This window comes from Mandrillus leucophaeus, unplaced genomic scaffold, assembly GCF_000951045.1.
Source record: "Mandrillus leucophaeus isolate KB7577 unplaced genomic scaffold, Mleu.le_1.0 Scaffold14, whole genome shotgun sequence".
Lineage (NCBI taxonomy): Eukaryota > Metazoa > Chordata > Mammalia > Primates > Cercopithecidae > Mandrillus > Mandrillus leucophaeus.
The window spans coordinates 8,843,340-8,871,090 of NW_012101365.1; the positions used below are offsets into that span (position 1 = coordinate 8,843,340).

At 43.3% G+C, this 27,751-nt stretch overlaps 1 long non-coding RNA gene across 2 annotated transcripts in view; it reads left to right on the forward strand.

Moving 5' to 3' along the window:
* Positions 1-27,751, forward strand: part of LOC105534923 — a 69,228-nt gene that overhangs the window by 3,991 nt on the left and 37,486 nt on the right. The window contains exon 3 of one of the 2 annotated variants that reach the window (XR_001005350.1): positions 8,367-8,729. The exons of the other annotated variant lie outside the window; for it this stretch is intronic. This is a non-coding gene — a long non-coding RNA (uncharacterized LOC105534923). Of the gene's footprint in view, positions 1-8,366; positions 8,730-27,751 lie in introns of those variants that run through there. 2 annotated transcript variants of the gene reach the window in all.

Below are 27,751 nucleotides of genomic sequence, written 5' to 3' on the forward strand. Positions count from 1 at the left end.
CATTCTCCTGCCTCAGCCTCCCGAGTAGCTGGGACTACAGGAGTCCACCACCATGCCCAGCTAATTTTTTGTATTTTTAGCAGAGACAAGGTTTCACCATGTTAGCAAGGGTGGTCTCGATCTCTTGACCTTGTGATCTGCCCGCCTCGACCTCCCAAAGTGCTGGGATGATAGGTGTGAGCCACCGTGACCAGCCAGATTTTTGTTTTTTTTTTTTTAAGGTGGACAAATAATTTTATTTTGTGCATGCAAATACATGTCAAGTACTGCAAACTTTTTGCATCAATTTTCTCTCAAACACTGAAAATCATGATGCTTTATTTTGTGAACAGCTAAAGCTAATATCTCTTCACTTCAGTGCCACAGCAAAAACATAGAGAATTCACTCTTTGCTATTCACTATCATCACAACCCTCATTCTTCCATCTCTGCCCTCCCCCCATATACAACCCTTATAAATTCTAGTCTTCCCCCATTTAATCCTATTCCTATAGCACAAAGGGAAACATTGTAATTTGGACATTCAAATTGAAATAAATGGAATAGAATTTATTCCCATATATATTCCCCATTTCATTATACAGAATTATTTTAAATTATAGTTAAAACTATAACTATAAACATACAGTTTTGAGCAATATAACTTGCCAATAAATCTTCCAGGTTAAATTAGTTGCCAATTATATTACTAAAGTTACCAGGAAAAAAAACTTGAGCTATTGTAAGTGTTATGGACTATTGTAGTTACCAGCTCAAAATAAAGTTTCAGAAGTGTTGATATTAAGCCAACCTTGCTGCCAATAATTTGAAGGAAGATCACTTATCCATTGAAGTAATAAGTTTAGTCAGACAGAATACTTTTTTTTTATCATCTCTGTGGGAATGTGGGGTGGGACACCTTTGTGACTTATTGTGCAACCATGATAGGTAGGAACCAGTGCTGGCATTTATAATCTCAGGGTCTACATGAAGACAGCCTCAAAAAATGACGGTTGTTGGTGATGCCAAGAGAAAGTTGCAGCTCTTCAAAAAAAACAAGAATAGGTCTGGGCATGGTGGCTCATGCCTGTTATCCCAACACTTTGGGAGGTTGAGGAAGGAGGATTGCTTGAGCCCAAAGTTCAAGACCAGTCTGGGCAACATAACAAGACTTTGTCTGTACCAAAAAAAAAAAAAAAATTGCCTGGCATGGTGGTGTACGCCTGTGGTCCCAGCTACTCAGAAGGCTGAGGTGTGAGGATCTCTTGAGCCTGGGAGGTCAAGGCCACAGTGAGGCATGATTGCGTCACTACACTCCAGCCTAGGTAACAAGGAAAGACACCCTCCAAAGAAAACATAATCAGGAAGTGAGTTTATTTTGCTTTCCCCTGGTGTAGTCCAATTGATTTGTGTTTGAGGCATTTGAAAGCTAAATGCTTGGCCCTGTATAGGTCATGAGTCATCCCTATATCCTACAGTTTAACAAAAGACAGCCCCGCCTCTTCCCTTCCCCTCCCCAAGCCCACCACTGAAATCATTGTAGAGGTAGTGGTCTTCTAGTATGTGACCCTTGGGCTACAATATCCACAGGTTCTAGGCCATATTTCCTTCACATCCATGTAATGAGCCTCAAAACCCAAATGTCCTATTTTCCTTGAGGACATCTAGACCCAAAGCATCTCCATTTTGGAAGCCCAGGACTGTGGAATGGGAAAATATGACTCCATTCCTCTCCTTCATATGTGTTTTTAGGTTAAAAAAGGCAGGTGCAAATCACAACTGAATCTGAAACCTCAAAAGAGGCCAAAGCAAATCAACTTAACAAAAATAACTTATCATCACCAAACCTGAAGAAAAACTTCAGCTGCGGCACCTCCAAGCAATGACCATGTCCCTGGCTGACATAAAAGCCCCTTCAGGACTTCATGTTGATTGAAACCCCATGATCTAGCCTCAAGTGAGGGCTGAGTGGGCTGTTCTTGAGCCAAGTGTCTGTGGTTGTGGATAAATATATTAATATCCTAGCAACTTGCAAAATCCACAGTACCTTAGACAGAATTTGTCTTGCATTCTCTTAACAGGAGAGCAGGTTTGAGATGGGGACTTGAGGATATTCTGAGCCAAGCAAAGAGGTTCTTGGTAAACACACAACTTCATTTCCTTCTGGTCATGCTTGGCTGCCCCTTGCAAATTGGAGTCATTTTGTCGTGTGACCTTCTAGTGTTCTGAAATTTGAGGTTTGCTGTCTGTTTTCAAAATGTAGAAACCCATCTCAGTCATTCACCAAGCTTTCACTGAGCAACCAGATGCAGGGCTATGAAAGTGGAGATGTTTAAGACACAGTTTCCACCTTCAAGAAGTACACTGTCTAGTCAGAAAGACTCACTGCAACATCCAGACTCAACTTGCTACATCCCACCCTGGTGTCCTCCCACTTGCCCTTTCTTCTACCTGGATGGAATGCCCTTGGCTGTCTTCCTCTTCTCTCGGAGGCTTCTCTCCACCCCCACCCACAGCTGAGTTGCCCACACCTCTGGGATACTCTGTACTTTGGTCATACATACGTTTCACATTTTCACCAAGCATGAGATTATCTGATATCCCATTTATCACTTCTTCCAGACACATTCCTTCAGCCTGAAATGGTTCCTGGCACGTGACAGGCACACAATCATTATTGGTGGAGTGAATGAGTGAATGAATTCACAAGAAACATACGGCACTCAGAAACCTCAGGACCTCAGCTTAAATTCTAGCTCCAGTGCTCACGTGTTGAATGAAACTGACTAAGTTATTTAAGCCTCCTATGACTCATTTTTTCTATTTGTAAAATGGGAATAAGGGTTGTTGTGACGATGAGCAAATTCTTGTTTAGTGCTTATCAAAATGACTGCCAACTGGTAAGTGCTTCGTGAAGAGTAGCCATTAAAATAGTTATCACTAACAGATATCTACTGAACCCGACTGTGTGCCAGATAATGTGCTAGACACTGAGTCTACAAAATGAATAAAGTAAGATGTCTGCTTTCAGTGAACTCCCAGCCTGGTTGGGAAGACAGATGTTAACAGAAATTAAAAGGCTGTCTTACTAAGTAAGTGGGATATTGGGAACATGAGATGGGGCACCTAACCCAGGCTGGGCTAGATCAATGAATTCACAAGAGAAATGGTACTGGGGATCATGAGAGCCAAATGGAAAGTCAGAGTCAGAATCTTTAAGGTCTTCCCCAAACCCAACTCTAAATATTCCAACATGCCTAAGTGCTTTCCTTCCCTCATAAATCCTTTCCTCTAGCCATATTGCTGATTATTCTTATTCTCTGAATTGCATAAGTGTATTATTTTATAATTTACAAAAAATTTCCACACACCATGTGTCACTGGATTCTCCCAACTTCCCTATAAGTCATATAAAGCAGATAATTTAATATTTAATTCATGGGTGAAGAAGCCGAGGCTCTGAGAAGTTGCAATGCTTCTAAATGATGCTAACTAGATGTAACCCCTGGGGCTGACACTAATTCTATGCCCATTCAGCTCCCACAGCCTGGACACTCATAACAAGCCAGGCGCCCACCAGCTCTGCACCTTTGCCACACTGTGCCTCCTACCTGGAATGCCATCCCTCATCCCTTGTGTTTGTCTAAATCTTCTTTGAAGTCTCTGTTCTAACCTTAACTACCCCCCAGCCATCAAGTCTCTCCTGTGTCCAGACAGCCTATAGGGGTCTCTTGAACTCCTAGAAGGCCCACTCTCTAGGCTGAAATAGGACACTGACATCCTATGGTGGCCTGTTTATGGTTCTTTTTCATGTGCCCATGTCTGCCTCCCTGACCTGACCGTGAGCCTTTGGAGGAAGAAACTGTGTCTTACTACTCTCTGTGGTTGGGATATAGTAGATGCTTAGTAAATTCCTGTTGATTAAATGAATGATATTGAGGTTGTTGGCCAATCTTCTGTTTAGGCTCTCAGAAACATACTTGTGAGAGAAGCAGACTAGCTTTTACTAAGCAGTTAGGCCCTGAGTGCAGAGATAAAAGGACCTGAGTGCATAGTGTCTGCATCAGGAAGCACCAAGTCTAATTAAGAAACAGCAAGTACATAGATAATAAGTGTACATATTGGAAAGTTTCAAATGGAGTACAAGGTACAAGGTGCAATTGGAGAACAAAGGCCGTGGGGGAGGAGGGAGTAGAAGGAGGGGATGAAAGCAACAAGGCGAAAGAAGGAAAGGTGAGGTCTGAAGAAAGTCTTATAGCGTGAGTAGAAATTGACCAGCAGGACAAAGGGTGGCATGGTGGAATATAGAAAGGGGCTCCATGGTCTAGAAGAGGAACAATAACAACAAGAATAAAATAGCCCAGAGACATGAGAGGACATTAAATCAATATAAAAGTTCCATGGGGGATTATTTAAATGCCATCCTGGAGTCCAAATAGACTCTGCCACCTGGATGGACAGATGGATGGAAGAATGGATGGATGGATGGATGGATGGATGGATGGATGGATGGATGGATGGGTATTATGAACATTCATGTAACAAGAGTAAAGAGGGTGTAAAGAGGACACATAGGTAAAAGATGAGCTCCTGATTCTGAATATTAGAATTGTTGGTATTAATAGCTATGCTTTTGTGTTAAGAAAAACAATGTAAGTTTATTACTAAATAACCAGGAAATAAAGGTAAGTGATTTTTAAAGTTACTTTTAATCCCTCCAACCAGATATAACCAGTGTTAACATATTTATGTTAGCCTTTCCACCCTTTCTTTAGTGTCTTTCTATCTTAATCATCTGTCTGTCCATCTAACTATACATTTGTATACATATCTATCTATGATCTTTTTATTCATCCACCCATTCATTTATCCATCTATACTTTTCCAAAACAAAAATAGGCTCATATGGTACTTTACATTTTGTAACCTAATTTTTCTAAACAATTTGTTATAAGAATCCAGTAATTTCTACCTATTTTTAAGTCAAATCTTAATAGCCATATAATATTCCATCCTATGAAAGTACTACAGTTGATTTAATCAATCCTTTCCCTCTTTTGCAGTTATCACAAGTGTTTTAGTGAACATTGGTGCTCTTCTTTTGGGCCAAAGTAACAGCAAAGAGGTTACCTTTCTCTAAAGTTTATGAGGCTCTGAGTTGACTGACCAAAACTTGAACTTGATATGGGGTCATATTAATCCTCTGACATAAATCAGTTGCCTCCTGAAGTGACATCTCTATCTCCACTGTATCTTTCCCTGGAAATGTCAGACAGGGCAGAAGGTCCTCCCTGACAGGGCAGGTACATTAGTGCAACCATCAGCAATCAGATATTATCTTCTGCTGATGGGGTCTGATAGCACTAGCTCTCCCACATCTTCACAGAGCTGGTGATTCAGAGCTGTCAACTAACACAGCTGCAAGGAAATGCCAATGGTGGATTTACGGTGTGAGGCAGTAACTTTGTGACCCCCAGGTGGAAAAACAGATGCCTTTGAAGTAAGACTAGTCAATGTGGCAAAATGGGAGAGGGAAGCACTTACCTTATAGTAAAAGAGAATACATCCTGCCACTTCCTTGAAACTTCAGATCTTCAATGGCTCCCTATTACTTACAGGAAAAGTCTTAAGCTTTTCAGTCCAGCAAAGAAATAATGAATGTAATGGAACGAGGAGTGGCTGGAAAGCCAGAAGCTATAGATTCTAGCTGCTGTCTTGCTACCCACCAGCAGTGTGACCTGGGCAAGTCACCAGTTCTTGAGTTTATTTTCCTCCATCTGTAAAATGATCATACGTAGATAATGTCTGAGTGTTTTGATAAATGAGTCAGTAAAAAGTCATGCATCATTCAAAGTCATTTACTGAGGGATTTCATGTGCTGAGGGTGGAGTTGAGTGGGATAGACCAGTGCCTGACTAGGGAACTTGCACTCTAGGAAGTAGGAGTCAGAACATAAAATAATCAGTAGACTATCGAATAGTGATAAAGTACCGTGTTGAATGCAAAGTGATGGGGATGGTAGAGAGCAATGTAGTGCCCGGGTTAGGTTGGATGCTCAAGAGATGATGATCTAGCAGCTATGGTTGGAATGAGAAGCTAAACAAGCCACAGAGAATCTGGGGAGAGAGAATTCAGGCCGAGGGATAGCATGATAAGTCCCCACAGGCAAAGAGGTGAGCTTGGTGTTCAACTAACTAAATGCATATTTACTAAGTGTCCTTCTCCTAGATTCCAGGGATTCAAGGACAAGAATACAAGAGTCTCTGCCCTCGCTAAGCTTAGGGTGAAGTGAAGGAAGCAGATGATTAAACAAATAGACCTTTTGCAGTATAATGAGCACTGTGACGATGAGCAGAAATTTGGAATGCTTCTGGGAAAATGTGACGGGAGCTTTTACCTTAGTCCAGGAAGCTCAGGGAAGCCTTCCCTGAAGAGGTGCCCTGGAAGCTGAGATCAGATCAAACAACATCAATTTTTTTTCAAAGCCAGCATGGAACTTGAGTTCTAATCTACTGATGGTCTATACCTACCCATGCACATTCTTTGGCCACAGCTAGGATTCTGCTGAACCCTAAATGACTTTGCAGAAATTCTTTACTCATTTGGAGGAAGCCCAGGGCATTGCAAGGAAAATAGACGAGGTTCATTAAAGCATTAAAAAAAATGTGTTATCATGTTTATTATCACTTACCAGAGTAGCTCTCAAACTTGAGTACACATCACAGTCCCCTGGAAGTCTTATTGAAACACAGATTGATGGGCCTCATCCCCTGAGTTTCTGATTCAGGAAGTGTTAGTTCATTCCCATGCTGCTATGAAGAAATACCCAACACAGGGTAATTCATAAAGAAAAGAGATTTGCTTGACTCATAGTTCCGCATGGCTGGGGAGGCCTCAGGAAACTTACAATTATGGTGGAAGGCAACTCTTCACAGGGTGGCAGGAGAGAAGATGAGTGCAAGCAGGGGAAATGCCAGACACTTATAAAACCATTAGACCTTGTGAGATTCACTCACTATCACGAGAACAGCATGGAGGAAACCATCCCCGTGATTCAATTACTCTACCTGGTCCCGCTCTTGACACATTGGGATTATGGAGATTACAATTCAAGGTGAGATTTGGGTGGGGACACAGAGCCAAACCATATCAGGAGGTCTGGGTAGGGCCTGAGAATTTGGTCAAGCAAGTTCTCAGGTGGTGTTGATGCTGTGAGTTGGGAAACCACACTTTGAGAACCACTGACTTCGAGTGCTTGGCATTTGGGACATAGAGATGGTTGTCTAATTCTCCTTAAAGCTGGTGGAGGGGAACAGAGAGAACAGAGCTAGGGACTGGAGCTCCCAGGCCAGTTCACCTGAGGCCCTCCCCAGCCTGGTTTCTCCTTTAGAGATTTTATAGCCAGCAGACCCAAAGTACAACATCTAGCCTTGCTTTGGCATTTGTATTCTAATGTGTAAACAAACTTGAAATATTTCCTAATTTTCTGACAAAAAAGTAGAGGGGTGTTTGCCAAGTACTGTGGTCTGAATGTTTGTGTCCCCCAAAATTCATATGTTGAATCCTGACCCCCATGGTAATGCTATTAGAATGTGGAGCCCTCACAACTGGGATTAGTACCTTATAAAAGAGGGCCCAGAGAGCTAGCTAGCCCCTTCTACCATGTGAGGACACGGCTAGAAGGCTCTATGTATGAATAAGAAAATAGGCTTTCGCCAGACATCAAATCTGCTGGCACCTTGATCCTAGACTTCCCAGCATCCAGAACCATGAGAAATAAATTTAGTCTATGGTGTTTGTTACAGCAACCCGGATGGACTAAGACTCCAAGCCAAATAACAAGCTCCAAATGCACATTCTCAGCTTGTCCTCTTGGGTAGCTTTCTCTCAGTTATTTTTTTCTCAGTCAGGGAGCTGCCAAAGTCCATACTGATCCCCTACTGGGTCACACTCCTCAAATACCACTCTAATGGCCTCTGGACTCTGATGACATCAGGATAAACCCACACAGGTATCTTGTAGTGAACGAAGCCCCAGCCTTGCAATCGCCTAATTCTCAGTCTGAATTTCAGGACAATCACGTAGCAAGGATCCTTTGTGGGAGCTACTTGAAGGCTCTTTGAGCCTTAGAATAGTGCAGGGAGGGGCAGCAATAGCTCCACAGGGTTGTTGGGATAATTACAGAAGACTATGAATGTCATATCTTTGGGTATAGAAGGTGCTCAGTAGGTTAGGGATGCTTACAATAGTCTGTCATTTAAAGTGGTCCTGGACATAGAATTGCTAGCTCCAGGCCCATCACCTTCTCCCATATTGCTCCAGGCCTCAAGGGTCCACAATGGGTAATGGTGGGGTTATCCTGCCGTGCCTACTAAGCTTTCTTCCAGGACACAATTGCAGGCCCTTGAAATCTTTTGCCTGGATTATTGCAACAACTTCCAAAGGGACTCATCTGTCTCCAGGACACCCCTCCATCCTCCTCTGCATCATCATCAGGGGAACCTTGGTAAAGCAAAGCCATGATCATGCTTATCACCTGGTGGAAACCCTTCAAAGACTCTCCACTCACCAGAGCAGGCACCACATCCTTACAGTCTACAGAAGGCAGGAGGAAACAGAAATGAGTGCCAGGTCCATAGGTAGGCAATGGGGAGCAGTGGGGATTGCAGTAAAATGGAGTTTGGCTGTTTAAAGGCACCCAAACTCAGAATTCTGTAAAATCTTCTATGGGCCAAATAAAGTTTGTCTTGAGATTCTGTGCCTGGCCTTGACTACCAGTGTGTGAGAGCTGGCCTGGCAAATGAGGCACAAGCTCCTTAGCCAGGCTAACCAGGTTCAGCCTCCTTCTTGCTGTGCTCCACCTCACTTAAAATTCATATAGCTACCAAACTGTCTGCAGTACCTCCACACCTGCCATGCTGGTCCTCAGCCATGTCCTTTGATCAAGTCTGGAAAGCCCTTCCCTTGCTCTTCACTTGGTGAATGAAGAAGTCCTGCTCATCCCTCTAAAACTCAGTTCAGGCAACACCTCCTCCAGGAAGCATTGTTTCGCACTCATTCCCAGTTTTTCCATATGGATATGTATCTTTTCCTGGTGTCCCAACAATATCTGTTGCCTTTCTTCATCATTACAATTATTAAGTGGTAATGGCAATATAATTATCTTTTTTTGCCTCTGTCTCCCCTGCTAAGGTGTAAGTACCTAATATCAGGGACCAAGTGTTAATGATCTTTGTGTCTAGCAATAATGAGGTGTTCAATCATTGTTAAATGGATGAATGCAGAGGCAAGTGCCCCTCCCCTCCCCTGTTCCTCTACTCTCCCATGAGGTAGGGAGCAATCTGAACAGTGACCGGCACAACAGCCACTTGGGAGAGGCATAAGAGTGGTCACCTCTCTCTCCCTTTCCACCGCAGGAATGTATAGAAGACAGTACAAGCAACAAAGAACTGAGGAGCAAGAATGCCCTTGAGTTCCTCTCTCAGCTATTACAAACTCTCCCCTATTGATGGTTCAAATTTCCAAGAGAGAATCTGATCATCCAGTGAAATCACCCAGGCCCCAGTGGGACAGTGGCCCACACAAGCTCTCCCCAGCTGCCTGCCAGACTTCCACTGGCTGCTTGTAGGCAGAGGCCCTTCTTTGCTCCGATGAGGACAGGTTCATCTGCCAGAAAACATGGCACCTTCTGTGGACAGAAACTCTTAGTCGGTTTGGGCTGCTATAACAAAATATCATAAACTAGGTGGCTTATAAACAACAAATATTTATTTCTCTCAGTTTCGGAAGCTGGGAAACCTAAAATCAAGGTGCTGGCAGTTTCAGTGTCTCGTGAGAGCCCTTTCCTCAAAGATGGCACTTTCTATATATCCTCACATGGCAGAAGAGGCAAAGATGGTCCCTTGGTCCTTTTTTTAAATATAAAGGTACTAATCCCATTTATGAAGACTCTGCCCTTGTGACCTAATCACTTCTAAAAGACCCCATCTGCTAGTACCATCACATTGGGGAATAGGAGTTCAACGTATGAATTTTAACCAGAGGAGGACACAAACATTTAGATCATCATAATCTCTCGCAAAGTCTTTGACTGGCAAGGGTTACGCAGCCTGGGTGGTGCAGGACTTAGGACCAAGATTAGGTAAACTGAGTGAGGGGCCTGGGGTGCAAAGTGTAAGGAGGGGTCCTCTTAGGGTCATGTAGGTACCTCATTTGCCTCACCCTAATTTCACCCTTAACGGCTGATTTCGTGCATGACTTGAAGGCAGTCACTGTCTCTCTGACCATTAGTTTCTTAACCTGTAAAATGAAGGGGTCAGAAGACTGTAAGGCCTGTTAGGTTCTCTGGCTTTGAAACTGCTGCATAGTTCCATAGGTCCTGAGACACAGCTCACCCTCTCCATCCGTCCTACCCACTGGACTTTACCCCTTTGTCCTAGGGGGGGCTGCTCATCTGGGTAGTTAGCTTCCCCAGCCATGCCTGGCTTCATCGTCAAGGGCTCAGTTCACAAGCCACTTAGCAAAGGCAGTCATGAAAGAACAACATAGCGTCTGTTCCAGGCCTTCGTGGAGGACGTGCTCACATTCCTCACCTCAAAGCAAAATTGATCTGCCTTGACCTGGGGCCGCACCAGAGAGAAGGAACTGTTGGGGGCTGGGGTGCCATTCGGTGCTCAGATGAGGTCAGTCACCACATGGTCCTCAGTAGCCTTGAGGAATGAGAGGTATTTGACTCCCCTATTAATCACTTGGAAGAGTCATGAATATCTTGGTTCAAAGTGACAGTTTGCATCTTAACAGGAAAGGGGCCTAAGTTCTGACTCCCACTTAGAAAAAGTTCATGTAGCTTTGTTCCTCCAAGATAGAAACAGAGGACCATAGAGATGGGGAAGGGAAGAAACTGAGGAGTGAGAAGGCGAGAGGGTGTTGTTTATCCAGTTCAATCTTAGATCCCACACTTGAGCCCAAGCTCAAAGGGTTCTGTCAGTCATCCTGAATATGGAGACTTCTCCAAGGGGAGCTCTTTTCATTGTTGGGTGACAAAAATTATTAGAAATATTTTATTTTTTATGTATTATATCTATAAATAAAAATTTATATAAATACAGATGTGATATATAATATAAATATATTAGTCAGTGTGAATGAGGAACAGGTCAATTTCTCCTCCAAATAGTTGCCCTTAAAATCCTTGAAGACATTATCATATTCCTCCTGAATTTCTTATTCCCCATACGAAAAAAAAAAAAAAAAAAGCCTGTTTTTTTCCAGCTCATTCTCGCTCTCTCATTTTTTTTTTTTTTTTTTTTTTTTTGAGACAGAGTCGGCCAGGCACGGTGGCTGACGCCTGTAATCTGTAATCCCAGCACTTTGGGAGGCCGAGGTGGTAAGATCACAAGGTCAGGAGTTTGAGACCAGTCTGGCCAACATGGTGAAACCCTGTCTCTACCAAAAAAATACAAAAATTAGCCAGGTGTGGTGGTGTGCACCTGTAATCCCAGCTACTCAGGAGGCTGAGGTAGGAGAATTGCTTGAATCTAAGAGGTAGAGGTTGCAGTGAGCCAAGATTGTGCCACTGCATTCCAGCCTGGGCAATAGAGTAAGACTGTCTCAAAAAAAAAAAAAAAAAAAGACTTGTAATATAAGGATGGGGCCAGATATGGTGTCTCACGCCTGTAATCCCAGCACTTTGGGAGACCAAGGTGAGAAGCTCAGTTAAGGCTAGGAGTTTGAGACCAGCTTGGCCAACCTGGTGAAACCCTGTCTCTACTAAAAATACAAAAATTAGCTGGGTGTGGTGGTGCACGCCTGTAATCCCAGCTACTCGGGAGGCTGAAGCACGAGAATTGCTTGAACCCAGAGGCAGAGGTTGCAGTGAGCCGAGATCACACCACTGCACTGCAGCCTGGGTGACAGAGGGAGACAAGTCTTCCAGGCAATCCCAACCCCTCTGCTTCACCTGGTCCCTTCTTCTGGAATCACAGCTTATCAGTGACCTTCATCTGGTGTTGGTCCAGAACTACACATGGCTATGCAAGCGTGGAGAGCAGAGCAATCATCTCAGCCTGCAGATGCCACTGGGCGATGACAGAACCAGAACAGACTCCCATTCTGTTGATCCCCAGGCACCTGGGGATGATGGAGAAAACACCAATAAGCCAGCAGGAAAAGCGACTAGCCTTCCCAACATGCAAACACTGCGTGTGAAATTTACCATGTTTGTATCATCATTCAGGGATCACAGACCATGCATCGGAACACCACCAGTACATCCATAGATGCAGAAGCGTTGACCAAATGGATGTACTATTCCCTGACTCTAACCAATGAAAATCACATGGCCAATCTTTTAAAAAGCAAGTAGTGGGCCAGGCATGGCAGCTTATGCCTGTAATCCCGGCACTTTGGGATGCCGAGGCAGGCAGATCACGAGGTCAGGAGTTCAAGATCAGCCTGGCCAACATGGTGAAACCCCGTCTCAACTAAAAATGCAAAAATTAGCCAGGTGTAGTGGTGGGTGCCTGTAATCCTAGCTACTCAGGAGGCTGAGGCAGGAGAATTGCTTGAACCTGAGAGGCAGAGCGTGCAGTGAGCCAATATTGCACCATTGCACTCCAGCCTGGGTGACAAGAGCAAGACTCCATCTCAAAAAAGAAAAAAAGCAAGTAGTTAGTAGTGTAGGGGGAAAGTCCTGGATAAGAACTCATGCCTCTTTGATTTACACCTCTGTTGCCTAAACTGTCTTCCTTTTCTTGATGACTAATACATATGTTAGCTGCTCAGCTTTTCTTTATACTACACTTTTGGGAGATGCACACTCTTCTCTGACTCCCCTTAGCCTAAAGTTCTGGAATAATTATCCCTTCATTTCATTTGATACCAGATTTTGCATACTTCTTTTAGTGATCCGATGATTCTCTCTTTAAGATACATATTAGTTCCATAAATATTACACAATATTGCTAGTGAAATGGAAAAAGACTGTTCTTAACTTGTCTCAATAGTTTCAGCTCTCAAACTATTTATTTGACATCTCCTGAACTTTTACCCCAAACCTGTATCTGAAGTTTATATCCAAAATTGTCAGCTACCCCTATCCAATGGAACCTCTCCCTTGGATATCACATAGGTACCTGACTTTCATCATTTCCCTTCCCCCATCCATTCCTTGAATAATTTACCACAATCAATGGTCTTACAACCATTGCTGATCATAGCACTGGACAGATGAAGGAGAAAATTCACATTCCTTGAGCATCTACCATGAAGGTTAACAACCCTGCAGTGAAAATACCATCCTTAGGTTACAAATAAGAGAATAGGGGCACATTCTCTCATGCCCCACATCTAATTCTCCAACAAATGCAGTGGGAACTCATAAAACTCAATGGCAAAAATACAAATAACCTGATTCAAAAACAAATAAAAACCTAATAGAGATTTTCCGAAGAAGACCTACAGATGTACAACAGGTGTATAAAGGTGCTCAATGTAACTAATTATAAGGGAAATACAAATCAAAGCCGCACTGGGATATTACCTGGAATTTGTTAGGATGGCTATTATAAAAAAAGACAAGAGTTAACAAGTGTTATTGGCAAGATTGTGGAGAAAAGGGAACCCTTGTATATTGTCGATGGGAATGCAAATTGATACAGCCACTATAGAAAAGAGTATACAGGTTCCTCAAAAAATTAAAAATGGAATTAGCATATGATGCAGCCATCCCATTCTAGGTATATATCTGAAGGAAATAAATCTCAAAGAGGTATCTGCACTTCCACATTCATTCCAGCATTATTCACAAGAGCCAAGATACGGAAACAACCTAAATGTCTGTCAATAGATGATGGATAAAAAAATACGCTATACAAATTTATACAGTGCAATGTTACTAAACCATAAAAAGAAGGAAATCCTGCTACTTGTGACAACATGGATAAATGTTGAGGATAATATGCTAAGTGAAATGAATCAGACACATAAAGACAAATATATATTCTCACTTATATGTGGAATCTTAAAAATTGACCTCTTAGACGTAGAGAGAAGAATGATTGCTCTCACTGAGCGGGGTGAGAGAAATCAGGAAACACTGGTCAAAAGGTACAAACTTTTAGTTAGAAGATGAATATGTTCTGGGGATCTCATGTACACCATAGTGACTACAGTTGATGATACTGCATTGCATACTTGAAATTTGTTAAGAGGATAGACCTGAAGTATTCTCACCACACATACGTACACAAACAGTAACTACATGAAGTGATGGATATGTTAATTAACTTGATTGTAATAATCATTTCATGATATATGTTAGTACATACATCAAATCATCACTGTGTACACTTTAGATTTATACAATTTTTATTTGTCAAACATACCTCAATAGAACTGGGGGAAAATACATACAGAAAACCAAATGCAATGAGCTCCACTTTCCAAGTGCATCTAGAATTTCTGTGCATCTTCCACATTTCCAGCATAGCCACCTCGGTTCTGGCACCATCACCTCTTGCTGCAGTCACTGCAATCACTCCCCTACAGCTCTGTCTGCTCCCATCATTGTTCCTCTAAAAGCTCAACTTTGCAGAGCCCTAGAGAGAAGTTTCCAGGGGATTTAAATCAACTCTGAATTGGATTTCCATCTTATTTAAAGCAATGTCCTTTCCACCAGCCTCAAGGCCCTACATGATCTGCCTGTAGTTGTCTTGGAGATCATCTCCAATCGCTCCTTCTCCCGACTCTTGGCGCTGCCTCAGACTCTCCAAGGAACTCTTGCCTAAGGGCACTGGCACTTGCTTCTCTTCTTCACCTGGAACACACGTCCCTCAGTCACATGGTTTGTTCCCTCATTTCATTCCCCTGCTCAAATGGGATGGTATTAGAGAGGTCTCCCCTGACCACACTCTACATAAATTGTCTGTCCTCCCCTCTCCTTCCATCCTCATCTCCCCACTTAATTTTCTTTCATGACACATCAACAGCTGATATATGTAGTACATTTTTGTTTGTTGTTCAGCTCCCCTCATCAGAATGCAAACCTCATAAGCTTATAGTCTAGTGAAAAAATCTGTTTCATGTGACAGCCAGTAGGTGCTCAATAAATAGTCAACGAAGGAATGAATAGAAGGCAACTGGAAAAGAAGGGAGTATCCAAAATAGTATGGGATTCAGAGGCCATTTCCAATAACAATTATTGGAGGGATGGAAATTAGACTTGGAAGGCAGCACTAATTTGTAGAACAAGGAAGGGAGTCATGAGGACTGACTTCAACTGCTTGAAGAGCTGACATACGGAGTAGGAGCAGACTCACTCTGCATTTTTCATAAAGTAAAACTCCTAAGTAGTTTTCCAGGCCAACAAAGTGGGTGTGGCAGGCATTCAAGACACAGAGAATCATATGAGCCCTGTGTCGAGGCTGTGATTTGGAAAGACATGGCTTGTATGTTAAATACCAAATTAGTCATATGCAGCTGGAGGGGAGTGGTGGTCCATGAGGTCAGAAAGATAAACTGGATGGGCTTTTATTGCATTCATTTATTAATTCATGAGAGTATCATATGCTCTACATTTAATTAGCACATATTATCTCCCAGGCTCTGTGCTAGGTCCTGGGAATACAAAGCCTGTAATTTAGAAATCCTGTCATTGAAAGATGAGAATGAATGTTTTTCAAGGCCTTAAAGGTCCCTATAGATAATAGGTACTAAAAAAAAAAAAAAAACTGGATGTCTGAATGCAGGTGTCTGAGTCCATTTGAGCTACTGTAACAAAATACCTTAGACTAGGTAATTTATAAACAATAGAAATTCATTACTCACAGTTCCAGCAAAAGGAAAGTCCCAGATCACGGACTTTATAAAGGTGTCAGCGATTCAATGTCTGGTGAGAGTTCTCTACTTCATAGATTCATAGAGAGCTTCATAGAGCTCTCTACTTCATAGATTGCACCCTCTGACTGGGTCATCACATGGCGGTGGAAAATAACCCTCTTTTTATGAGGCCATTAATCCCATTTATGAGGGCAGAGTCATCATGACCCATCACCTCCCAAAGGCCCTGCATCTTAATACTATCACCTTAGGAGTTAGGTTTCAATTTTTGGGGTGGAGGGCACACCGACATTCGAACTATAGCAGGAGGCTAGGTTTTTCTAGTTAATAATCATATGAATTCTATGAGGTAAATATAATTATGCCTGTTTCAGAGGTAAGAAAACTTAAGATTTAGTGTCCCGACTTCATATAACTCATAAGATTCTGGGCCGTGCTATAAATCTAGCTCTGTCTCACATAAAAGTTTTTGGGTTTTTCCTTGCCCCACTATGTCCTCTTGTCTCCTCAAAACAGCTCAAACTCTTAGAAATGACTTCCTAGACCAGAGAGGTAAAACAAAAAAGGAGGGATGGACCCGCTCTACTCATACAGGAAGGTTTTGAGTGAGGGCCTTCAAGGATGAGTCTTTTTAATCTCCCTGGCCCAGTAGTTACCAGAATTGCCTCGCTATCAATCCCTGGGGAGCAATAGGCATTGTTAAGTGTGCCAACCTTGAGTTACACATTCTGGAATTTGAATACCAGTTTTCCCCTTGATTAGCTATATGACTTTGAGCATATCACTTAATCTTATTAAACCTCAATCTTCTCATTCTTAAAATGAGAACTAAAAATCATACCTCTGGGGTGCCCCTGTGGCTCACGTTTGTAATTTGAACACTTTTGGAGGCCAAGTCAGGAGGATTGCTTGAGCCCAAGAATTCAAGGCTGCAGTGAGCCATTGTTGCACCACTACTCTGCAGCCTGGGCAGCACAGCAAGACCCTATCTCAAAAAAAATTACATATCTAATAGAAGATCATTATGAAATCAAATTAGATAAATCATGCAGAATATTTAGCAAAATGTATGGCACAAAATAAAATGATCAATGACTCTTAGCCATGGGATGATGAAGATAATGGTGATGAGGATATACTGGCTTCAGTTGACAAAGTCAAGGACATATCTGGCTGATAAAGTCAGTTTAGCAGCTTCCATTAAGAAGTTATTCAGAAAAAAAAAACTGGAGCCCTGTCCTTTACAGTACCACAGTGAGATGTACTGTACTTAAGGAAGGGCAAGGAGGAAGGAAAAGTTCATATCCACACCACAAAGCTAAACAACCCAAGAAGGGTTTGGTTTTGCTTTGTTCTCAGTCCTTTTTAACTGAGTTTTCCTTTGTAAAAAAATACTGTGGCCTTTGCCTGAGGCCTAATCAGGATGCCTATAAATGTGCATATTTGTGGATGTTAATGTAATATACCTTATAAAGTTCGCTTTGCTTTGAGAGGCTGGTCTGCATTTTGTGCATGTCTCAGCTATGTGCTGGGTGGCTGCTCCAATATTTCTGCTGAGGCAGGCAGAGTACACCCACCCAAATGCATTTCATCTAAATGTAGTTTGGTCTGGGACATCTTGGTAATCAGGGAAGACAAAGCAGATTAAAATCATGTGAGAGGCCAGTTGCCCAATGAGCTCAAACATGCTCTGCTGATAGAAACCACTCCACACAGGGCATGGGTGTGTGACTTTGTGGGGAAGAGGGGGAGGTGGAAGGGTTGGGGGTCAGGTTGTGACAAGGAGATGAAGGTTTGCTCAAGCCAAGGGGCCTGTCTGGGATGCCAGCCATGAGGAAAGCAAGCTTCAACACAGATGTCTGTGATGTGGAGTAACCCCATGCATATTTCAAAACGGATTTCCTGGGGGAAATTTTTTGGGAATTCACAATATGTTGTTAAAACCAGGCAATCCTTTGAGGTTTGTTATTCTTCTTCTAGGACTCTGTAATATTCACTGGCAGGAAAACCCAAGGGAATGACTACTATGACATCTGATGGTGAGATGGTGGCGTTGGTTGGGGGGAGTGAATGGGTTATGTCTATTGAAAATCTACCATGGGTTTTTCTTCTTCTTTCTCTGATTATCACAGAAGAGGTTACTAAGTTTCAGAAAGAAGCAGGAATTAGTGCCTGGAGATCCAAATGTCCTAGAAGGACCCTGGAGATCTTTTGTGAAGTTGAGAAGGAGGGAGATTATTGTTTAAGGTAGCTTCCGAGTTGTGCACCAGGCATTGAAAAGTAAGCCAAGGACACAGCCAGCCAGTGAGCAAGGCCTGCTCCAGATCATTCCGGGGAGTCCTGCTCCAGTTTAGAGGGCTGTTCCAGGTTCCCTCAGTGGTGATTTTGGAGGCCTCAAAGGACTTCCCAGGGGAGATGAGCAAAGAGAGGTCATCCCCATTCCTTTGAGACTGATTCAGCCAAGCCTTTCATGTCAACCTTCTGCACCAGTTGAGCAAAGCAGTAATCACACGCATTCAAGTCTTCTAAAGGGAAAGAAATCACCATCACTTGTCCTTATTCTGTTGCACTGGAAATAGATTTGTCAGATAAAATATAGGATATCCAGTTAAATTTGAATTTCAGATAAATGATAAAACTTTTTTGGAATAAATATGTTCCAGATGTTGCATGGGACATACTTACACACACACATACAAACACACACACACACACACACACACAAACTTGATCTGAAATTCAAATGTGACCAGATGTCCTTTATTTTTATTTGCCAAATCTGACAACTTCTTCCACAAGTCACTAGAAACATCTTATAATTGCGCCCCCCTGCAGGTGGTAGGAGATACCATGTCATAGCACAACCTGCAAAATGGGGTTAATGATAGAACATGCCACAGAGGGGTAGTGAGCCTCTTGTCACAGAGAGCTTACTTGGCTGTTTTCAGAGCTTCCCTACACTTTCAATCCCTCACTACTCAGCTCCTAGGGATAAGGAGCATGAACCCTGAGGCAGGTTGCTTGGATTTGAACCCTGGTTAGCTGATGGCCTTACATTAAGTAATATAACCTCTCCGTGTTTTCTAGTTTACTCATCTGTAAAATGGGGGCAAGAGTAGCAATTGCCTTGTAAAGTTGTTCTGAAGCTTCAAAGTGCTTAGTTCAGTGCATGGCCCAAGGGGAAGGAAGAAAAGATATTAATTATTATTGTTATTATTCCCTGGTACCTATACACAAAAGGAGATGGGCTATTGAGAATCATGTAATCATGTCAGAGTTGGGGCAGAATTTAAGGTCTCAGAAGCCATTGCTGAACCACCGCCACTCAGAGAAGAAAAATATTTTGGGAACATTTAACGGAACCCTCTTGTTTTAGAGATGAAAAGAAAACTCAAGCTAGAAAGGCCAAATGACTCACTCCAAACTTCACAGGTGGTTGAGAGTAAGATCTTGGGGTGGAACGGCTGATACAGATAAAATAACCCAAAGGAATGGTGGAGAGCCTTTCGCTAGGACTCAGTAACTTAAAATCACAGAATTACAGGATTTGAGAGCCACCAGAAGTGGGCAAGGCAGAATTTGCCCCAGGGCCAGCCTAAAATAAGACACAGACATAGGAGTCAAATGTTCTTGGGGTTCTGGTCCCAGTTCTGCCCTGGTGTTTCTTACACATCTTTTGGCAAGTCCATACCTTCCCTAGCCTTTAGTTTCCCATCTGTACAAAGGAGATAATCATCTGAGCTCTGTCTGCTTCCTCTGGCTATTGCGAAAGCTTTGGAAGGAATGACACCTCGGCTGCCTCCCAGGAACTAACCACCCCACTCTGCCCTCGTGGCCTCTCCCCAGCTTGTCAGAGTGCTGCCTTCCTTCACGTCCTTGGATTCCAGCCCCCACCGGCATGGGATATCTGGGCTCCAACTGACTGATGACCAGCAGATTCCAGTATGTGGGGTGAGGGTGGGGAAGGTTCATTCTTGCTTGACTGGCCTGCATTGCCCATCAGCCTAGATTCAAGCCATGCAAAGAAGGCCTCTGAGCTCAGCTCTCAACTGATGCTTTTTGAATTGAGCCGAGTGACCTTGCTGAAAAGTAAGTCTGATCATAACACTCACCAACTTAACCCTTGCCTACAGGTGTTAACCTGGTCCCCCATCTGCATTACCACTTACTATCTCTCACTCAGATTCTTAGACCCCAGCTTTTCTGTGCCCACTACCCCTGCTCAAATCCATTCTTTGTGTGGTCACCAAGAAAGCCATCTAAAATGAAAATCCAATTAGGCTGCCTCCCCTCTTAAAACCCATTATTCACTGCAGGGATTCTTTTTTTTTTTTTCAAACAGGGTCTCACAGTGTCACCCAGGCTGAATGCAATGGTGCAGTCATGACTTTCTGCAGCCTTGACATCCTGGGCTCATCAAGCAATCCTCCTGCCTCAGCATCCCAAATAGCTGAGACTACAGGCATGCACCAACACACCACACCACACTCTACAAAAAATGTCTGTTTTTTTTTACAGAGACAGGGTCTTGCTATATTGCCCAGGGTGGTCTCAAACTCCTGGCTTCAAGTAATCCTCCTGCCTCAGCCTCCCAAAATGCTGGAATCACAGGTGTGAGCCACCACACCTGGCTAACTGCAGGGATTCTTTATTTGAAGATCATGGGTAGGTTTCAGGAAATATGTGAACGCCCTGAAATGCATACCCTAGTTCTGTTTGTGTGAGTATTAACTTTGATCAGATTCTCAGAGGGGTCTGTGACCAACCCCCTATACTAAAAAATGTTTACAGGCCAGGCACCGTGGCTCAATCCTGTAATCCCAGCACTTTGGGAGGCCGAGACGGGCAGATCATGAGGTCAGGAGATCGAGACCATCCTGGCTAACACGGTGAAACCCCGTCTCTACTAACAAACACAAAAAATTAGCCAGGCAAGGTGGCGGGCGCCTGTAGTTCCAGCTACTCTGGAGGCTGAGGCAGGACAATGGCATAAACCCGGGAGGCAGAGCTTGCAGTGAGCTGAGATCCGGCCACTGTACTCCAGCCTGGGTGACAGAGGGAGACTCCGTCTCAAAAAAAAAAAAAAAAAAAAAAAAATTCTAAAAAATTTTTACAAACCACTGCTCTGCAGGATAAAGTTAAAACCTCTCAGTCTGAAGGAAATACAAAGCCATTCATGACAGTTTTTACATACACCATCTTCATTTTGGAACTCTCAGCTCCAATTACTCAAACACATCTTGCCATTTCTTATCTCCTTGCCTTTGCTCAAGCTGTGTCCTCTGTCTTGAAGATCCTCCTTTTCTCATTCTTTCCAGGGACCTCCCTCCCTTGGTTAAGTCCCAGTTAACTAGTATAACTCCATTCAAGAGTTTCTTCTTCTAGGAGCTTCCGGATATGGTTTGGCTGTGGACCCCACCCAAATCTCATGTTGAATTATAATTCCCAGAGTTGGAGGTGGGCCTGGTGGGAGGTGGTTAGATCATGCAGGTGGTTTCTAATGGTTTAACACCGTCTCCTAGTGTTGTCTTGTGACAGACTTCTCACAAGATCTGGTTGTTTGAAAGTGTGTAACACCTCCTACTTCGTGTACTTTCTCTTTCCTGCTCCACCCTGTACAGATGTGCCTGCTTCTCCTTCACCTTCTGCCATGATTGAATGTTTCCTGAGGCCTCCCCAGCCACGCTTCCTGTATAACCTGCAGAACCATGAGCCAGTTAAACCTATTTTCTTTATAAATTACCCAGTCTCGAGTATTTCTTTAGAGCAACGTGAGAATGAACTACTACAATTCCTCTGAACCTCTCCTCCACACGCACAATGGGGAGATGTTCCTCCCTGGGCTCCCACAATGGACATTCATCTGGCTCTCTAGAATTGCACTGCTCATGTAGTACTAACAGAGATGAAAGTTCTTTGAGAACAAGACTGCACATTATCCCTTTCTTCCTCTCCTTTTCTCAAGCAGTGGTTCTTGGGGACTGCAGCATCTCACCTTCATAGAAACTCAACACTCAGGCCTCACCCCAGACCTACTGAATCAGAAACTCTGAGGTTGGGGCCAGTGAGCTGTGCTGAAAAAATGTCCCTGGCTCTTGCCTGGTCTGTTGTGATAGCTCCTAACTGGGCTTCCTGCTTCCTCCTCTGTCATCTTCCAATCTATTCTTCATCCTAGAGCCAGAATTATCTTTCTACAACATGGAAGGCAGGGCCCTCCTCAAGAGCCTTCAGTGGCTTCCATTTGCACCTATAATTAAATCCTGATTCCTCACCATGACCTACAGGACCCTGTGTGACCTGGCCCCACATCTCTCCTACTCTGACCCCCTACCACCAAGCACGATGGTCTGCTTTCAGCTTCTCAGGACAACCATCACTTCCTGCCTCAGGCCATGTGCTGGGATGGGGAGACGGACGTGAGTGAGTCATCTTCTCCATCCTTGAGGAGGTATAGTCAAGTAGGGGAGACAGATAGGGACACAAATAGACATGCAACTCACAGAAAGCAAATTAGCAGGGCTGTGCATATGGTACAGAAGTAGCAAAGATTCATTCTGTTTACGGACTTTTGTTTTGCAGTGATTTCCAACTCTGTTTCTAAAGTTCGAAGGTGTAGTTTTTCTTATTCGAACATTCCAATACTAGGCATTCCATTACCCTGAGCCTCAGTCCCGCAGCCGTCATTCAGAAGCTATGCCCACCATGCAGGGGCGTTGGAGGGAGTACACAAGGGTATACATCAAATGTGCCAAGTGCAGGGCAGGGTCTCTGCAGGGATCAGGGACTCCTGTGTTTTGGGGGCAGATTGAAATTTTGATGTTGTGGGGACTTACCCTTCCTGAGCTTCAGTGGGAAACTAAGTATGCCCTGAAAAAACTGAGGTGTTAAGGAGGAGGCTTGAGGTTGGGCCTACGGCGAAAGGAAAGTTCCCCTCCACTTTAAGAAATCTCCCTCCTGTGGGTGTGGTAGTGAATGTGAAAGTAGAACCTGCCTCCTGGCCCCTGCACTTACCAGAAGGGGCAGTGGTACTTGCAAAGGAGTTACAGAAAGAGCGGCAACTGAACAGGAACTGGGCCCACTGGTTCTGGGAAACTGGGGCTTTGGGGGCAGCGCCTGGCAGACCCCAGTGTTTACAAACTTCAGGAGCACCTGAACCCCAGACTGTGTTAGGCACAGAGCAAATTGTGGTGAGCTACTGGCACAAGTCCTCTGGAGCCAGAAAGTCAGACAGAAAACCAGGACGACTCCTCTAGGACCCAGGGCTCGCAGTTCCCTGGACAAACAGCCTCGCTGTGGCCTCTGGGAGAAGGTGGGAGGCAGAACAGGCTGGTAGGTTAGATATTCATTCTTTCATTCCCAATTTCCTCATCTGTGAAATGCGGAAAGAAATTCCTTCCGTGTCTATTTGGATTGTATATAGTGGGGAAGGGTAGAGAAAGGGTTGCTATGGAGACCAAATGAGATAATACATTGAGTTATTCATTTAATAGACACTAAGCACCTGCGACAATAAAAATAATAATTGACACTTACTGAGTACCTAGTGTATGCCAGGCACTATGCTAACTACTTTAATCCTCACAATCATCCTCTTAGGTAGCTGCCCTGATTTCCATTTACAGATGAGGAAACTGAGGCTCAGAGAGATGACTTGCCCAGTTCACACAGCTACTCAGTGGTGGATCTGGGATTTGAGAGCCACAGTGTTCAATGGGGCTCAAGTCTCAGCTCCTGCACTAGAGTCAGGGATCTGCAAGGTCAGGAATGACCATTTATCAATCTCTGAATCTGCAGTGCCTAGGCCATGGCCCAGCACATAGTAGCTGCTCACTACATATGGGTAGGCCTCTTGCATATCTACAAGACAAAGTGAGATGAAACAGTCTGGTGGGAAAGTCAAGGAAGCAAACCTGCAGCAGGTGATATAATGGGATCTATAGCAGATGTCACTTCAGAGAGCTCCCTGAGGTTTGTGCCGGGTCACACTATGTATCAGTCAGGGTCCCAACAGTCTGATGGCTCCCAGGAAATAGCAAATTTCAAAGAGGGCTTATATGCAAAGGTGTGGATATAGAAGAATCACAAGAGAGAGAGTAGGCACTTAATAGCTGCTGAACTGTCCTGCAGAGTTGCTTTCCTTAGGAGGAGCAGTAAGGAACAAGGAACATGGCCAGTTCAGTGATGTTGCAAACAATGTATCAAAGGAATATCATACTCCCTCCCTCCCTTTTTCCCCCTCCCTCTGGTCTCCTGTGGCTCCCTGTTGGCCAAACCCAACCAGAAGCAGAAGGTTCAAGAACCCACCAATTCAGTCCCCATAGATCAACCTCTTGAACACAGAGCAGATGAGGAAAGGTAATGTATGAATCTAGAGGTATAAATGAAAGGTATTCTTCATGGACCGTGATATAGTGTGGATGTGTGTCCCTACCCAAATTTCACCTTGAAATGTATCCCCTGTATTGGAGGTGGGGCCTGGTGGGAGGTGACTGGATCATGGGGATGGATTTCTCATAAATGATTTAGTACCATACCCTTAGTTCTGTCCTCATGATAGCGAGTTTTCACATCTCGTGAGAGATGTCATTTAAAAGTGTGTTTCATGCTCCCCCTTCTCTCTCTTGCTCCTGCTCTGGCCATGTGATGTGCCTGCTCCCCCTTCACCTTCCATCATGATCGTAAATTTCCTGACGCCTCCCCAGAAGCCAAGCAGATGCCAGCATCATGCTCTCTTTACAGCCTATAGAAGAGTGAACCAGTTAAACCTCTTTTCTGTATAAATTACCCATCCACAGGCATTTCTTTACAGCAATGCGAGAATGGCCTAATACGAACTGGAAGGATATTCAGATTTTTTCTGGAAAGCAGAGTTGAGGAAGGACATCCCATGGAGGGAAAGAATGTGCAATCTTTTTGTGTGGAATACTTAGAATAGTCTAAGTACTTTGGCATAGCAAAGGCATATGGAATGAGAGACAGCATGGTAGGAAATAAAAATGTATTCAGAGAGTGGCATGGGCTGGCTCATGGAGACCTAAGGCAAGGAGCACTATTCTGCAGCCACAGGGGACCATGAAGGGCAGTTAAGCTTGGACTTCCTATGACTGCAGAGCGGGGAACGATTTGAGGAAAGGGAAGAGGTCTAGAGGCAGGGGTCTCCTTGGGAGGCTACTGCAACCGTCCTACAGAGATGAGGGTGAGGGTCTGAAGAAGCAGAGGCCTACCCTCTCTTGAGCAAGATGAAGACAAACTAGACCCATGGGCTCCATGGAGGCTGGGTCTACTTCACCACAGTGCCATTGTCTTCCTTCAAGGGCAAGTGAGGAACAGGTGTGGCTGCTGGTCAGCCCGTGCGCTGGGCTAGTGCTCAAGACTAGAGTGAGGTCTTAGTGTCCTGGGGAGAGTTCTAGATTAGGTTTCTTTTGGGGTGGAGGGAGGTTGTGAAGGGGACATTGGGAGAGACTGCAAATCTGTAAATGGGCAAGGCTGCCTTGACCACTGAGAGAGGAAGAGAAGGATAAAGGAGATCAGAAGATTAGAAGGAGCTGCCTTTGTTCTTAGAATATGTGGGAGGCCATGCTCAAGACAAGAAATGGATCCCGAAAAGGGAAAGTGTGTGCATCTGACACTAGGAAACAAATTGGAGGAAAATCGGTAGATTGCTTTGATTTTTTTTTTTCTTTTGCTATTGTTAAATATCATGGAGAACTGGGAGAGAAGGAGGGGAGTAGGGGAGACTGGTAGGATCAGAAGCAAACATTTCTGAGGAAATAAACAACCTGAAACACAGACAGGCTGGGAGAATAAGCAAAGATGAAGGTGTCTGTGTTCAGAGCACATCACAGAAAGGCTGATGTTTTAGAGGTGGAGCATTTTTTAGCTTCCAGGATTATTTTGGAGGTTATGGTTTTTTCCAGCATTGAAGTATAATTGTGTCTGAATTCCTTGCAATAAGTTAGGTGACAAGTAATAACATGGGAGTTGGTGGAATAGAAAAAGTAATACTTTAGTACAACAACAGAACAACACCTTACATTGGGGCAGATTAGAACTGTAGTGAGGCTTGCAGATCTTACTTCTCCTTCTAAGTGGGGAAACTGAGGTCTAGTGAAGGGGAAATTACTTGCCCCAAATTATATATACACACTCCCACCTTCACTTGATCCTCATAAAGTATTTAGTTGGTGCAAAGGTAATTGCGATGCTTGCCATCACTTTCAATGACAAAAAGCACAACTACTTTTGTACCGACCTAATACTTTAGGCCAATATGGAGAGGAGACAGTATAGCGGAGGGTTGGCAAACTTTCTCTAAAGAGACAGATAGCAAATATTTTGGGCTTTGGTGGGGGGAGGTCACATATGATCAGTGTTACATATTCTTTTTTTTAAAAAAAATCCTTTAAAAATGTAAGAGATATTTTCAGCTTACCAGCCATACAAAAACCAGGCCATGCAAAAAACAGGCTGTCCAAAGAAAAACATTTTGACCTGGGTTTGAATTTTGGTTCTGCTGTGGACAGGTTATGTAACTTTTGGCAAGTTAATTAAACTTCTCCTTCTCTGTTAAATGACCACACCTACCTCGCCAGGCTCCTAGGGAGACAGAAAGATATATGTCTAGGCTCAAATCCTAGCTCTGCCATTTGTTTTCAGTGTAACTCTTGCTAATTAAACTCTCTCTGTCTCAGTTCCTTCATCTGTAAAATAAAGAGAGTAGTACCAACTTTATATGACTGCTATGTGGATGAAATGACTAATGTGTAAAACTCACAGAATAGTTTCTGCCATGTATAGGTTTGTTGGTTTGTTTGTTTGTTTCGAGATGGAGTCTTGCACTGTCGCCCAGGCTGGAGTGCAATGGCATGATCTCGGCTCACTGCAACCTCCGCCTCCCGGGTTCAAGCGGCTCTCCTGCCTCAGTTGGGATTATAGGCACTCACCACCACACCCAGCTAATTTTTTGTATTTTTAGTAGAGATGGGGTTTCCCTATGTTAGCCAGGCTGGTCTCGAATTCCTGACCTCGTGATCCGCCCGCCTCGGCCTCCCAAAGTGCTGGGATTACAGGCGTGAGCCACTGCACCCAGCCGCCATGTATAAGTTTTACATAGTAATAAGTATTTCTTTTGTACCAGGTACGTTATATGTTTGTATAACATTACTGTTACATAATAATTATATTATATTAAACACATATTTATATTGATATATTAATATATTAATATATGACATTATTATATGACATAATACATAATAAATATATACATATATTTATATATGGTATATGTGGTAAATATGTACTTCTATATTTATTAGGAGGAGCAGTGAGGAACATGGCCAGTTCATCAAATTACCAATATTTGATCAATTTTGACCTATAAAAATGGGAACTTCAATACATTATAATATATTATATGATGTATTGATTACATTATAAAATTAGTATATAATATATTGATTATAATATATAATAGTATATATTAATATTAATATATGTTATATATAATATATGTGTATATTAATATTATATAAACACATAAGGTACCTGGTACAAGACAGATATTTGGCAAATAGTAGCTAACCATGGCAGCCACTCCCAAACGAGAAATCAGACTTCAGAAAATTAAAGAAGCTTGGGCCATATTGAAATGGCCTGGTCATGCCTGAGTTCACCTACAGTTCACTCTTAAGTCTGTCCTGTAGGATGCAGTGAATAAGAGCGGCTGCATGAAAGTAAGGTCTGTTTCTCTGCCCATGTGCAGGGCTCCCACCTCCATCAGATAAGCACTTGTGTAACCTAAGTCTATTTTGATCTCAGTAGAGATCTAAGTACACATGCACACATTTGGCAGCCATGGGCTGCAGCCCTGGTGCTCTTGCTTGCGATTCGAGCTGTGTTATCAATACTTATGTGTGTAAACTTGAGAGATCAA